The sequence below is a fragment of the Rattus rattus genome, chromosome 6, assembly GCF_011064425.1.
Source record: "Rattus rattus isolate New Zealand chromosome 6, Rrattus_CSIRO_v1, whole genome shotgun sequence".
Classification (NCBI taxonomy): Eukaryota; Metazoa; Chordata; class Mammalia; order Rodentia; family Muridae; genus Rattus; species Rattus rattus.
Genome location: NC_046159.1, coordinates 87,908,471 through 87,924,961, shown reverse-complemented (window position 1 = coordinate 87,924,961; position 16,491 = coordinate 87,908,471).

Here is a 16,491-nt window from a genome sequence, read left to right as displayed (position 1 = left end):
AGGGCTGTGAGGGTGGACCCTCCATACCCCATCCTGCTGCTCCTATCAGTTCCCAGGTCTTATGGAGGGATTAAAAAAAAGGGGAAATTTTACCTTCAAGTTTCATTTGGTTGCATTTTGCTGTATATGAAAAAATTTAAAAATGACTATTTTTGAAAACAGCTGCTAGCGGGAGAGAAAAATATATTTTGGGGAAGGAAAAAAATTGTGTAAATTTTCTAGAACTTTTACCTTGGACCATGTAGAAAAAAAAATTTTTTTTTTTACTTGGATAATTTGAAAGGGCCTAGCTATCTACCTTCCAAGAAAAGGGCATGGTGGATTTTATGAATTGCCATTTTGTGTGAACAAAATGAGGTCTTTATAAAATCTTAATTAGGCCCCTGAAAGAGATTAATATAACTGGACAGTTAACAGAAAGGTCTGCTCTAATTGGGCTTGAAACTCCTCTTCCTTGGGTTGCATGCTCTCTGCCCCCTGGTGGCCTTCCAGGGGGCTACTTTGGTTGCTCTGGGTTTTTCTTCAATGCAGGCTTTTGTACCCGGAGTCTGGTTTGATTATTGTGTGGTTGCCTGGCTGCAGGCCGTTAGAACAATTATGCTGCCTGCCGTCTTTTGCTTGTGTGGGGAGGCTGGGTCCCAGCCTGGAAATGAAATGTTTAGAAGTCATTTAGTCCACTTGGACAACCAAAGAATCTGATAGCCAGGCGTCCCCAGTCTGCATGGTTTTTCTGTCTGTCTCATATTATTATAGAGACACTGGGGAAATGACAATGAAGGACATCAAGATTACCTACAGCCTGCTGTCACCACAGGGTCCTCCCAGTGTGTGCTAATGCTCCCTGGGAGTTCTGGTGGTGGGAGTTATTCTCGCACGTTGGCATCACATACTTTAAACTATAAGCACGAGGAGAGTACGGAGCAAGATGAAGACAGAGGGCCAAACCCAAGCCTCAGCTTGCAGGCTAAGAATGGGCTCACATTTCACAAGTCCCAGAGACTAGCGTTCTGTGTTAATTATGCCACGTTCAAATTTCAGCATCCAGAAAGGAAGTTTTATTGAAACCACATGTCTATTTATGCATCAGTATGAACAGAAAAAAATGGTAGGAAAACCAGAAGTGCTCACTATCCCCCTTCATTAAAAAGGTTATCAGCTTTGATGTGGGAGAAGCATTTTCAAAACCCTCAAATGTTTAAAAAAAAAAGGCATCAAAATTACAATTTAAATAGTTATTTAAACATTCCTTAGGGTTGAAGCTATAGCTTATTAGCAGGGTGCTTGATTAGTAGTATATTGAATCCCTAGAAACACACACACACACACACACACACACACACACACACACTCGCACACACATAGAAATGTAAATGAATACTAGTTATCAACATTTTCCAATTTATTTCATTTTCCCCATTTTAGTTTTGCAAAATAAGACATTTATAGAGATTGTGTAATTTCACTTCAGCAGTTAAAATAGAAGTAGTTCATGCTCAAGATGAATTTGCACATATACTGCCACGCCAAAACTGCGCTTAACTATTTTTAGATGTATAAACAACGTTTATTGGGTGCATAACAAGAGTCTGTGGGTATAAAGGAACTATGTGAACTTTAGTTTTCTTTTCCACATTCTCTTCTACCTGTTCCCAACCTAACGAGCTGCTGCTGCCTTGGGCAGGGGCTATTGGCCTTCTCCATTCTCCTCCTTCATTGTGGCTGTCCTCGGTCTCTTCCAGTTGATCTCATGTGGCAGACACCCCGAGAGGGCCAACTCACTGGTAGTTTTAGCAGCACAGTTTCGAGAGCAGAGGGAACCACCACCCACTTTTTCTTGCCACAGGGAGAGGCTCCTTGAGGGGTCTGGTGTGGTGTGGCCTTCCTGGTAGGGTAGAGGTGGAAGAGGAAGGTGGGGCACTTCACCTTGTTTCTGCAGAAATGACCAGAAACGTAGATGCCCTCACATGTGGCCCAACAGTACCCGTCTGACCACAGCGACACAGGCGGTGGACCTTCTCCTCACTCCCCTGCCCTTCCAGCCATCTTCCCAGCCGCCTTGACTGCTTTCCCACACTGGTGTCAATTTGTAGTCGCACTCCCAGTATCTGAGCGGATAAGCTTTTCACGCATCACCAACATTTGTCCAAGTGCTTTTAAAAAATGTGAAGCGTAGCCCTCCAAATTCTGTGCTGCTCTGCTGTGCTTAGGATTAGCATTTCTGTAAATTTCTGGGTTGAGAATCTTCTTGGGTACCGATCAATCAGCGGCATCTGTCTTCTACAGAGAGATATGTATTCTGATTCTCATCTCCCGCCCCCTTTGGTTGGGCTACTTGTCTTTTCTTTGTTGAACTCTGAGTTTTGTGATCTATGCTAGGTAAATTGTCGTATCAGCAGTGTGGTTTGAAAAAATTTTTCCACCCCGCGTATTGCCTTGAGGTTATGCTTTGAAGTGTGAACACTTTTAATTGTCATGAAGTCCAATTGATTTATTTTTCTTTTCTTATGGTGCTTCTGGAGTTTTATCTAAAGATGTAGCCCTTAGTCCAGGGCTGTGGAAATGTATGCCCATGTTTTCCTCCAGAGGTTTGGAGATTTACTTTTCCTACTCGTTTCTGTACTATTCTGAGCTAGTTTTTATGTTTGCAGGAGACAGAGGCATAGGCATTTAAGAATAAAATCTAGGGTTGGGGATTTAGCTCAGTGGTAGAGCACTTGCCTAGCAAGCGCATAAAGGCCCTAGGTTCAGTCCCAGCTCGAAAAAAAAAAAAAAAAAAAAAGAATAAAATCTAAAGCCATGTTACATGACAAACACTAACACGTACTCAGTTTTAAAAATACCATTTAGAAATAAATTTATAGTCACAGTGAACCAATAGCTTTAAATTCCTAAAATATCCTTCTTTGAAGTTTGCTTTCTATTAGACATTTCAATGCATTATCACTAGACTGAAATTCGGAAAGATATTTAAAAGGATGTTTTCTCCTTGTACAACCAGGCGAGGAAATTGTCCGTGGCTTGTTGTCTGAGAAGGTCTATGTGACAGAGCACTGCATTCTTATTTTCGTTAGGAATGATGTCATAGGAAAGACGTAGAGTTTCCCTAAACGTGTTTTCTTAGCTACTATGGTAAGTTCCCAAATACAGTTTTGTATCTTGACCGTCTCTGCTGTTTGCCCCATGTCCAGGAGTTACTGGTGCTAGCCTATATGAAGAGTAACTTGCTCAGTTCTAAAGGGCGCATGGAACTGAGCAATAAACTGTGCTCAGCTGTGTATGATCCCGGGCAGACCATTATGCCTTCATCTTTACCTGAAGAACTGAAAGCTATTATCCTATTTGATGAGCAAAATACATTTAAGGCAGGGAACAAATACTGGTCTAGTTTAATATTTGCAGTGAGTACCAAATGATGTTTTTTCCCCAGCATTTCATAAGAAGGACTGTAGTTTGCTTTAATAAACTATATGGCTGAGTTAGCCCAGGCGAGCATCTGCAGGGTGGAAGAACATGCTCTGAGGGTGGACAAGTCTGCCAAGAAGCAGTCTCTCCCTGGCGGCTGTGGTTCTGATCACTAAGCAGTGCACAGAAAGTATGTACCTGACTCTCATTCTTTCCTTTTCTCCATACCAACTTGAATTTGATTTTGAAATAAACAGGCATTTTTTGGGAGTAACGTAGCAGCTGGTATACATTGGAGAGGTTTATTTCCCCCACAGTTCTTACTTCTTATTTCTCTGTCATCTTTTCCTCTGTTCTCTGTCCACACCCCTTCCAGTTTACCACACCCGGATTACCATTCCCGAACTCTCTTTGTCTTCTTCCCCAAAGAGGCACTTCCTTCACTCAACTGCTTATAGAAATAAACCAAGGCTTCTCTTTCCCCCAACCACCTGCTCAATATGCACGCAGGAGACCAATTATAACCGAGAGGAAAATCCCCTTTGAACAGCTGATTCGGAGCACGGATTTGGAGGCTTATCTTCTGTCTGCATCACAGGGTCATGCCAGGGTCATCCCTTGAGCAAATGTCTGTTTGGCTCCCACTGAGCTTATCCTGCAATGTGCATACAGGGCCCTCCCTCTTCCTTTGGGCTATGAAACTGTTGGGCAGAAGCACCCGCTTGACATACTAATCAGAGTCTTGATGTCACACATTCCACGGCAGTGCAAAGTTTGATATTGTGCTGAGAGCCTCCCTGAGTACTTTATTGATTTCCAAAAAAATAAAAAATAAAAATAAAAAAATAAATTTTAAAGAATAGGGCAGCCCTTCTCAGACTTGTATGTGTATAGGTCCTACAGCAATGTCACAGAAATGACAATTCTGTTTCAGCTGCTCTGTTTTTCTACCAAGGTCTCTACTGACCTGATGCTGTGATCCACAGAAGCGCTGAGTATCTAGTGCTGGGCACTGCAGCCTGGAAACAAATCAAGGTTCTTCTTGGCCTTCCAAGGATCTCCTTTGCACAGCTCTCTGACTTGTTTGAGTGTGCATTCACGTTTTGTCCACTCTACATAGTTTGACTCTATTCCGGCCATCAGTATACTGAATGATGTTTGTCCAAATGTCTGCCTCCTAGATTGTGAATGTACAGAGGTAGAGATTAATTGCCTTTTAATGTGAGGAGCTAGAATATCACCTGGAAAAAACAGTAGGCATTTGAAAATATTTACTGAAAAAATAAAAGCCATCCCCACCCACATAAATATACACTATAATGGTTTGAATGAGAATGGTCCATATAGCTTGGTCACCAGTTGGTGGAACTGTTTGGAAAGGATTAGGAGGTGTGGCTTTGTTGAAAGAGGTGAGTCACTAGGGGTTTGCTTTGATGTTTCAAAGGACTCCTGAGATTCCCAGTGTTCTCGTTCTCTCTCTCTCTCTCTCTCTCTCTCTCTCTCTCTCTCTCTCTCTCTCTCTCTCTCTCTCTCTCTTTCTGCCTTGTGGTTATAGATAAAGATGTGAGTTCCCAGCTGTTCCTTTGCTCTGCCATCATGGATCCCAAGGCTCTCAAATTATAAGACATATTAAATACTTCTTGTAAGCTTTCTTGGTCGTGATGATTTGTTATGGTAATAGGAAAGTAGCTAGTATACTCATAGATAAAAATTCATAAAGTTAAAACCATCTTTCCTGAACACCATATGTAGACTGAAAGACCAACAGCAGATGCTGAGACCTAGCTGTAACATATGGAGATCTGAGCTGTTGCTGGTTGAATTGCACACTCCCCAAATATAGTAAATCCCTTATCCCCAATACCCACAAATGTGACTTTATTTGGCAACAGGGACATTGCAAATCTAATCAGTTAAGATGGTCATATGGAGTAAGTCGGAACCTTCACTCAAGATGATTTCTGTCTTTGATTAATTGGTTGATTGTTTCTTTGTTTTGTTTTATTTTGTTTGAAACAAGATCTCATTTAACTTAGACTGGTCTCAGACTCATTTCGTAGCTGAGAAAGACATTGAACTCCTGATCTTCCTGTCTCTACACCCTGAGCACTAAGAATACAGGAGTGTGTCACCACGGTTGCTTGTGTAGTAGTTAGGGATCCTACTGCTGTGTCAAAACATCAAAAGCAAAATCACCTTGGGGAGGGAAGCATTTATTTCACCTCACAACTCTCAGGTTCCAGTCTATCAGCGAGGAGAGTCAAGGCAGGAACACAATAACCTGAAGGTAGAAACTGATACAGAGCCCATAGAGGAATGCTGCTTATTGGCTTGCTCCTTACGGCTTGCTCAGCCTGCATTGTAACAGAAATCCAAGGTCATCAACCCAGGGGTGTCCTCACAGAAATTATGCTGAGATATCTGTAAACTCTTGCTGCTAGAGGCTGGAAGAGGTTAAGATAGTTCCTATCCTGGAGAGGTAGAGGGAGCATGAGTCTGCCAAGCTTGATTTTGAACTCTAGTTTCAGATGTATGAGAGAAGAGTTCTGTAACTTTTAAAGCCACCTGTTGGGCATATTGTGTTACAGTAGCACTAGGTGGTACAGCCTCAAACAAGAAGAAAAAGAATTACTTGTTGGTCCCACTGTCAAAGAACACACAAGGCAGAGTGGAAAAGAAGCAGCTGCTTACAAGCCAGACATGTGCAGAGCCTGTCACTCAGAGAGGGAGGCCGTATTTACTAGTATTTTATTTATTATTTGAAGTAGAGAAAGTATTGAATGAGAGTTTGCGAAGAGGGCCTTCTAGTACACTTGAGCAGTACCAGCTGTCGACTTGGTCCCCAAATGCATTCTAAATGCTTCTGATTCCCTGCATGTCCTCTGACATCACCTTCTTCCATTGAGTTTGGGACAACTGGATGGTCTATACTATCTTGTTCCTTATCAGCCTTAGAATAGCTGAGAATATATGACTCAGATCGCATATGACACCTTCATTAAAGCCTGTAGGTTCACACCTATTATCCTGGGACTCCAGAGGCCCAAGTAGGAAGATTGGTACAAATTCAAGGTCAGCCTGGGCTACATAGAGTAAAGCCAGCTATGACTCAGAAAAAAGAAACAAAACAACCTTCCCGAAAACTCCATCAGAACAAAACAAAACAAACAAACAAACAACAACAACAGCAGCAACAACAACAACAACAACAAACACAGCCAAGTCAGAACTCCCTAGACCAAAAAGAGCTCTGCAGGGACCAGCAATTTGCATGCTCCATGTGACCTTCCTTATTTTTGTCAGTGGTCTACAGAGTTTCAGCCCATGGTTTCTGTACTTTCTCTGTGCACAGCTTGCCCTGGGGCCTGCACCCCTTGACAGTTCCCCACTTTCCTCTCTCTGGTCTCAGCTTCAATGTCACAAAAGCATTGTCTTTGGCATGCCTCTTCTGGCCTTGCTGAGTTAGGTCCCTGCAATGCATTTTCTTTTTTTTTTTTTTCTTTTCTTTTTTTGAGAGCTGGGGACCGAACCCAGGGCCTTGCACTTGCTAGGCAAGCGCTCTACCACTGAGCTAAATCCCCAACCCCTGCAATGCATGGGACTCTGGTGTTTTCTTCATGATTTTCCCATTACTGGTAGGTATTTCTTTGTCTATCTCTGATTTGTCCATTATAGGTGGATATTTATTTTTTTACTGTCATATCTCTATAAATGCTAAGAAGGCAAAAGCATCCTATATCTATTTTACTTTCCACTGTAACCTGACTTGAACAGGGATTCAAACTTACAGCGTCTTATCAATGTGTACTTGTTGACTGGATAAATGGAAACTTGTTTGGCAAAATAAGTCAAAGACCTTAGAGATGTATCAATTCTTTAAATCAGTTGTGCCATTTCCAAGAAAATATTGAAGAAGTAACTGCAAATATATGTCAAGATATTTAGTTAACAGAAAAAATACAATATATTGGGATTAAAAATAAGTGTCTAAAAAGGACCTTCAAAGTGAGAATATTTAGGCATTCAAATGACATTGGAGAGAAGTATTCAGACACAAATTTTTAGTGATTATATATTTATTGTATGTTAAAATATGTCATATATTTTATGTTTTCTGTAATATACAGAACTATACAAGATGTTAATGTATTTATTTTCTCTACATATTTTATTTAATATTTATGACACAGGGATCAATCCCAGGATCTTGCCTGTACTGGGCAGGTGCTATACCACTGAGCTATCCTGCCTCTTCTGAAAAATATTTAGACACATTTTATATAGATGAGTTTTTTGTACGTTAGAAGAATAAAAATAATCCAAATGTTTCTTGAAAAAAATGAGTGGAAATTAGCCAGGATTTGGTTTGAATTTCAGACTTTCATTCCTGTGGAAGAAATAATGACCAGCATAATAAGGTAGTGTTCAGAAATAACACACTCCCCAGACGATGCTTTGCCCTGTCACACAGGGAATCCCATCTGTGGTTAAATTTCAGGCCACCCCATCATCTTGTTGAGAAAATTATTTTTTTTTATAAGAGAAACTTTCTTTTCTCATTTTCACCGTTGCATTTGAGTAAGAATAGAAAGCAGAGAGCCACAGAAACTCTCCTCTAAGAATTTCAATACTGTACTTGATAGGGATCCTAGTAACACATGGACAAAATACTGAGTAGGAGGGGGATTTTAGACCAAATATATGCAAATATGCAAATGAGTTTTATTACTCGAAAAATCTCAGAGGCAAAATTTTACCACCTTCTTGTGCTTCTTCTTGTTCTCGTTCTTCTTGTTCTCGTTCTACTTCTCCTCTTCCTCCTCCTCCTCTTCCTCCTCTTCCTCTTCCTCCTCCTCCTCTTCCTCCTCCTCCTCCTCCTCCTCCTCTTCCTCTTCCTCTTCCTCCTCTTCTTTTGAGACAGGGCTTCTGTGTGTAGCCCTGGCTATTCTGGAACTCATTCTTTAGACTAAGCTGTCCTCAAACCCACAGATATCCACTTGCCTCTGCCTCCTGAGTACTGGATTAATGAGTGCATCACCACCGCCTAGCAGTCCCTTATTTCCTAAGCTGCCATTTTGTCATGACCTTCTGGCCCCTGCTTTTTTCTGGAGACTTGTTTTAGCTTGATGGAGACAAGTCATATCTCTTCTAAGTTTTGTGCATTTGCTTGGCTACTGAGTTAGCCCCAGATAGACCCTTGGTACCATCATGCATGAGCCCAAGATTGGTTCATTTCCAATGTCTAGGTTTAATAGGTGAAACTATATATTTTTTTTAACCAAAAAGAACAAACCAAGGAATGCATGTGCATTTATTATTAATGATTTTATTATGTTTGTGTATTTATTTCTCACTACACATAAGCATGCATATATTAAGCATATATGAACTTCTAAAACTTATACATTTGTAAAAGAATCAATGACACTGGAACAATCCTTAAGCAAAGTCATGAAGATAAAAAAATTCTTATGAAAACAAACATGGGGTAGGTGTCATTCCTGACACTGGACGGCACCAACCAGTGCATTTAAAGGCCAGGCTAGCCATTCCTCTTTGGCTCTTCCCAAGAGTCTAATTTGAGCTGGGAGTAGTACTCTGGTTCCCGTCTTCTGGACTATTATGTATTTTCCCTCTGGGGCTGAATAGAGGCTTCCATCCAGGAGAGAGGAGCTATTACCAAACTAGTTCAATAGAATTAATTTTTTTTGTAAAAGGCAAATCTTTGTAGACTTAAATTATTCTAAGCTACTCATAGAAATCCAGTTACAATTCAAAGGGTATCTAGGAGAGAAAAGTCTTCAATGAAAATGAATCCCAAATATGTAAGGGAAAGGGATCTAAAAAGTTAAATAAATCTTAAAAAGTGGTTTTGGTGACCACTGTTCTCTGTGCAGCTAAATACATTCTGAACACGGAGCAACATGAAATTGCAGCCTCCTTGTTCTGGGTCTGATGAGTTTCAAGACCGTGGTGATGGAAGGCCGACCCACGGGCAAATCTAAACCAGTGCTTCCCTCCCAACCTTCCAGTGCTGCGAGCCTTTACTACAGTTCCTCATGCTGTGGTGACCCCAGCCATAGCAGCACTTCACTGCTACTTCACACCTGCAATTCTGCTAGTGTGAAATATCAGTGTCTCCATAGTCTTTCACCCTCCACAGGGATCAGAACCCACAGGTTGAGAACTGCTGTCTAAACCAAGGGCTTTGTGAACTGCCCTGGCCACATGTCCATGACGTGGGTCCTGTTCCCAGCAAGGATGTTGTCTCTGTGCAGTGTGGTCGTGAAGATGCAGAGTCTAGAGCCAAGACCTGAGGATAAGTATTTGGCTTGCTGCCCATGCACTGCTAGACCAGGCACAGACAGGTTTCTGATTTGTTTCTGGGCATCAGTTATTCACTTGTGTTGTGGGGGAAATAATGCTATCAAATTCATAGAACACAGTGAGCGTCAAGTGAAAAGTGCCTTGAACAGTACCCAAGATATTATGTACCTGTTAATAGTTGTGTGTCTGTGTGTGTGTGATGGTGGTGGTGGTGGTGAGTGTGTGTGTGTGTGTGTTTGTGTGTCTGTGTGTAATGTGTGATGGTGGTATGTGTGTGTGTATGTGTGTGTATGTGTGTGTGCTGTGTGTGTGTGTGATGGTGGTGGTGGTGTGTGTATGTGTGTGTGTATGTGTGTGTGGTGTGTGTGTGGTATGTGGTATATGGGTGTGTGTGTGTGTGTGGTGGTGGTAGTGGTGTGTGTGCATGTGTGTGTATGTGTTGTGTGTGGTGTGTGATGGGTGTGGTGGTATGTGTGTGTATGTGTGTGTGTATGTGTGTGTGTGTGTGGTATGTGTGTAGTGTGGTGTGTGTGTATGTGTGTGTGGTGATGGCAGTGGTAGTGGGGTAGTGTGTGTGTGTGTGTGTGTGTGTTTGTGTGTTGTGTACACTGCTCTACATTGCTCAATTGCCTGTAGAAGCAGCACTCTAATCTTTGAGGTTCAACGATGCTCCCATTTATTTAAATTATCTAAGAGACTGTATAGATCCCAGTTTTACTTAGTCACTCCTTCTAAATCCCGCTCATTTGATTGTAGATGATAAGTAAGATCTTTACAGTTTGTGCCCCTGTAGTTAGAATACTCCTGACTGGGGTGGCCAAGCTCCAGACAACAGACATCTTGGTCTGTTTTCTGTTTTTTGGTCCATTACCTGGTCTGTGTGACCTTAGGCAAATGATAGATCTATGCTTTCTTTCCCCTGCACAACCTGTGCTATTAACACAGAGAAAACCCCAAAGCAAGCATTCGCATACCCTGCTCTACTCTGATACGATATTTATTTAGTTTTAGATACCATAGAAACAAACAGATCAAAGTGGTAACACGTCTCCAGACACCAGGCCAGTGGCAAAGAGGGATTCCAGCCAACTAGCAGAGGGAGCTGGTTCTGAAAAGGGACGACCCTGCTGTGCATGAGACCCTGGAGAACACGTGCTCATCTGGAGGACGACCTGGGAACAGCTGCGGCCATGCGGAGAGGTGGGGGCAGGGAGAAGATCTGCTGCGGTGCCATCAACTAGCGAACAAGTTCCTTCCCTGGCCCCTTTCTTGTCACCCAATTGATAAAAAACAGTTTATAAACAAAAACACATTTAAATTAGATCCATGTCAGATTTGATTGGGGTCAGAGCAGCCCTTCTGTTTTTCTTGGACCATGACAATATTGGATTATGAAAGAACTGTGATTGTGAAATTGAACTTTCCTAGCAGTTTATTCTACAGACAGCCAAGTTCAGTCTTTATGACCATGACCTTGAAGGAGACGGAGTTCTGTTCATGCTGAACTTCTCTTGAGGAATAGACTTCTACAGCAGGAAGCTGACTTGAAAGGGTCATGCCCCATCCAGTGACCAGGCAGGAGGATGGGGAGGCCTCTCGCCTGGGTGCCAGAAAAACAAACAAAAGTGACAATGTATCTTCAAACACATGCCTCTGGCTCAGAGATGGTCTGGCCAACTAGCAGATGGAACCCATTTGGAATGAGACAATTCTGAATGGCTCCAGAGCTCACCAGGGATCTGTGGATACCTTTTGTGTGGCTGAAAGTCTGTTCCGCCTTTCTCTGTGCCCAGTCTGTTTCTTGCATTCCATGTAGCACCCATTTTGTTCCACCTGTAAACCCACCGCTCCAAAAACACTCTTCTTCACGGCCTCCTTTTGAGATCTACGGACTTCTGAGGATGATAGTCTGAACTGGGGTGCTTTTTCTTCAAAGAGATTTTGAGTAATGCCCAGGGAAGTTTGTTGTTGTTGTGATGTTAGTGTGACAGTGGGGCAAAAATGGTACTGGCCTCGAACGGAATGGAAGCCCAGGGTACTGCTCAATATCTATGGTGCACGGTCAGTCTCCACTGAGGAGGATCATCTGCCACCGATGTAACAGCACTGACCTCGAGAAACGCTAGATCAGGCATGTTTCCAGCAAGAGTGTTTCTGAGTATAAGGTCAGAAAGCGACGTCACTCAGGTCAGCAAATAATGTTTAAGGTGAGCAGAATGGGCCATGACCATGAGCCCCATCGTCCCTCCCCAACCTCATTACTTCTTCCTGTATTGCAACTGCTTCTTCATACCAGTACAAACCCCATTATCAGTTAGAGCTGACACCCCAGAACACAGAAAGCCACCCCTCCTGTTGAACGTTTCCTCAATAAGGCTTTTCTCCCTCAAGCCATCTGTGTCTATAAAATCTCCCATCAGCTTGGGGGAAGCGAGCTTTCTGAAGTGAGCAGCTTCTTTGCTCCTGTTCTCAGGTGGGGAGTAGTTATGCTCTCCTTTTCCCTCTCCTCAGCCCGGGTTAAGCTTGTGTTATAAAAGCGTCTCAGTCAGCAAATAGTTGAGGTTGTAGGATATGAAGTTCCTTTGAAACTCAGTGTTGACTCTTGGAAGAATCAGTCCTGTCACCCATTGGGGATTGGGTCATTGATGACTTCTGCACTCGCACATTCACCCTTTCCTAGGTCTTCAGGAATGGGATACATTTGAGGGCGTTTTCATCCCAGGCTGTGGCAGTAAAATCAGTAGTGAAAGACACTGAAGGTGAACTCTTGCTTCACACATCAGCTCTGAGTTATCTATTATCTGTTCAGTCTCTAGCAGACTAGAGAAGAGGAGAGGCCGCAGACAGGAAGTGTGGCTGCGAGTAAGCAGTGAGATGCATAAGGTTGAAGGAAAACCAGCAGTGGGCTGGGTCCAGCAAACGGAGAAGGCACTCTGAGGAGAGGAAACAGGTCAGCCATGGGGAGAGGACACACACACACACACACACACACACACATAGGAGAGGTCTTACAGAAAAGTAAAGGAAAAGACTGATACTGGATCGGATGTTAAAAACTCAGAAAAATTAAATGAGAGCTGAGCCTGGTGGTGCAGGATTATAGGGTGCCAGCTACTCAGGAGGCTGGTGCAACAGGTTTGCAAGTTCAAGGGCCTGACTCAAAAAGCAAAAGGCAAAAGCAAGGCTGGGGGCTATAGCACAGTGGTAGAACACCATGAGTTCTAGGTTCAATCCCCAGTGCAGAAGAATGAGAGGAGAAGGGGGAGGAGGAGGAGAGGGGGAAGAGAAGGAGGAGGAGGGGAAGTGGAGGAGGGGGAGGATAGCCAGCTGGAGGACCATGCTCAGCACTGGCAGGACTTTGTACCTTGGCTGCAGAACATGGATTAATAGCAGTCTGTTCAAATAGTCACCGAAGGAACACCCATCTTCCTTTACTTCTGTCCCCATCTCACTTGAAGACTTGAGATTTCATTATAAGAGTCTAAGAGGATTTTCACAGGTAAAAAGAAAGCTGATGGGAATGGCTTTCCTGTCTGCACTCATGGTCTCTGGAGCACATGTGCAATGGATATGGTCCTGCCCCTAGAGTACTACCTCTGGGCAAGCCTCAGTTTACATTAAGTCCCAGTATAGTCTGGACTGAAGTGGCTCCATTCCATTTGCCAGCAGTGAGTGGCAAGCCAAGCCATTCTGCAGGGAGAGCAGTCAAAGCAACACATCGCCTTCTTGACTGTGTCCGTGCTATTCACAGCGTGGAGAAGTTCGCCTGGGGTCCTTAGGATTGCAGGCTACACTTATTTTTTGCTAATGATCCCTGAAGCTGATTGTGGCTTTGGTCATGTGAGCCTAGGAAAGCAGACACTCAAGTTTGTCATACAGACCGTGAAATCGATATGGAAAAACCTTGGGTTCTATGAGCCTGCTACTGCTCGGTGAATCACACCATACAATATTTCCGAAAAGATAATGGGTTTCAGAACCCAGCATAAATCTTCAGTGACAGGTTGGCTATTTGTCATGTTTTCTGGTGGTGGAATTACAGCAGCTTCAATAAAATCCACTTGGAGGCTGGGTCAGAGATTAATATCTGATAAAAATCATGGTCTCAGAACCACAAGAAGTAAAGTGCAGGGGAGGGAAGCGAGTTTGCAATCACTCCAGGGTCCTCCCATCCCTCATACCGAATGTTGGCTTTGAAGTTGCTCAAAAACTTAACAAAGAACATGATGTGGGGCGTGTGTATTAAGCACTGTGAAGTGAAACTATGTTCTTGACGTAGTAAACATGACGTCCACATGCGGCCCAAGATTAAGCTAAGTGTGCATAGCCCAACCAACCCTGATGCAAAGCAAACTGAGATCGGCATCTGTTGCTTATACCGTTTTTAACTCCTAGTTTCATGTTGGAGTCCTTGACACAAAATGATTTCCTCCATGTTTTTCTTGACTTACTAGAAAATATTTTCCCCATGACAAGTAAGATGAAATTGATTCTCTGATTAAATGACCCAGGTGAGTCCTTGGGAGTTAATTCTGCTTCTCTGTGACAGATGAGTCAGCGAGGTTTATTGAGCCTCCACTGGGCAAGAGGTTATTTACAAGGTGTTACCTGAGCCTGCAAGAACAATAACTTGGTGGCCTTCCTAGCACATCCACATTTGGAATCCAGCCACTGCTTCTGTCCCCATGCCAGGCTGACACCTAATTCTCTCAATGTTATGGGGAAAGGGAAAGTTGTCTTGACAACCGTTTGGAAGAAAAGTCAACCAGAGGGATTTACTTAACTTAAAACTACAGTTTTAGCAATTAACGGTGGGTGCAACCTCTCCTAATTCTGAAAACTGTCTGGTAGAACTCCCCGTTTTCAAGCAACGAATTAAAAAATCTTAAGTAGTAAATACAGACATCATATGTTGCACTAACAAGAAGAGTACAAGAAAAGCACAGAAAGCCATCTCCCTCACACTGTAACCTCCACATAGAACCACGGTCCCTGTTTCTTGTGTGCACTTCCAGGGATTTTAAATACATTGGAAGAAAATATAGGTGTACAATGCCCTGTTCCCTCTCAGGAAATAAATATAAATGGTGGCATGCCATGTATACTGTCATAAAAAACTTGTGAATAATATCTCTTGAAGATTCTTGCATGCATACCAGGACGAAAGAGGAGCCTCCAGATTTTCATTGGCTCCCATCTTTAATTAGCCATGCAGATACATCATAATTAACATAATCAGCTTCTTGTTGACTGATTGATTTGCACTCTTTGGGTATTATGCACCGTGCACAAAGAATACCCTGGACTAAGTGCCACCTTTCCTATGTGGTGGTATGGTGATAGGAATAACTGCTGGAGTACGGAATCACTGAGATGAGACTTAAGTCACGTAAGTGTTGACGAGTACTGACATGGCGCCCTCCACAGCGTGTGTAAGTTCCCATCCGCAGGGGTGAGCAGGCCTGCAGGTCCAGTCAGTGACTTCTGGGAAATGGAAGTGTAGGTAAATTGAGAACTTGATGGAGCTGGAATCCAATTTTTCCTTTCAGTTCAAAACCTTTCCCTCAGAGGGAAGCAAGCAGCACACAGAGGCACGTTTGCAGTATAAACGGAGATATGGTGCATGAATGGGGTGATATGATGTAGACGGGGTGGTTACTGTTTTCTTTTCCCCAGTGCTGGGGAACCAACTCAGGCCTTGTGCACCTTAGATCAGCTCTCCGGCACTGAGCTACGCCCACATCAAACAGGGCCGTGTGCACTCTAGACCAGCTCTCTGGCCCTGAGCTGTGCCCACAGGAGTGTGGCTTTCATTTAAACTTTTGGGTTTTTTTTTTGTTTTTTTAATAAAAAGTGTGTTCAAACACTGTTTTGAGTCTGGGGATTTCTTGCCTTCTGTATCCTGGACTGATGTATGTTTCTAACTTATGGAAGTTTGTATATTAAAGCCCTCAAAAGCTGTACTGGGTTTGCTCCTTCTCCTGTCATTTGGGAGACTTCTTTGTTGAGTCCCTTGGATTGCTCTGTCCCAGAAACCATTCCCTCTCCCCTTCTCTCAGGTCTTGTCCAAGTGTTTGGATGACGGTGGAGGAAGCCATGCTGTCTTCACAGGCCTAGCGATACTAAGAATCATTTTTCTTTCTCCATTAGCATGTTTCTGAGTTGAGAGCACATTGTGTCATTTTGGAAAAATAATTTGTTTAATCTAATTCCTTTTAATTAAGGGTGTTTATGAAAAGTAAAAAGAGTAATAGTGATTCTTATTAAACTCAGATCAAAGACGTTAATGTAAGACCCCAAACTCTGAAACTGCCAGAGGGAAACATTGGCAAAATCATTTCAAAATGTAGGAACAAACAAAGGCTTTGTGGAAGGTCCTGATAGCTCAGGATATACTTGCAAGAACTTAAAAAAGTCAGATTACATAAGACTGAAACTGTGCTTTTCCTGTACACACACACACACACACACACACACACACACACACACACACACACGAGACATCCCACAGAGCAGGAGGAAGTTTTTGCCCATTATACTTCAGGCAGAAGAGTCATATCTTAAATCTGTAAAGAACACAAAAAAGTAAACACCAACCCCCAAATCATCTAATAATAACTTGGAAAATAAACTAAATGAAAGAAGAAATACAAATAAGCAACAAATATATGAAAGATGCTCAACCTTCTTAGCCTCCAAGGAAATGCAAATTAGAAATATATTGAGAGTCTATCTTCCTCCGGTGTGAATGACCAGCATTGA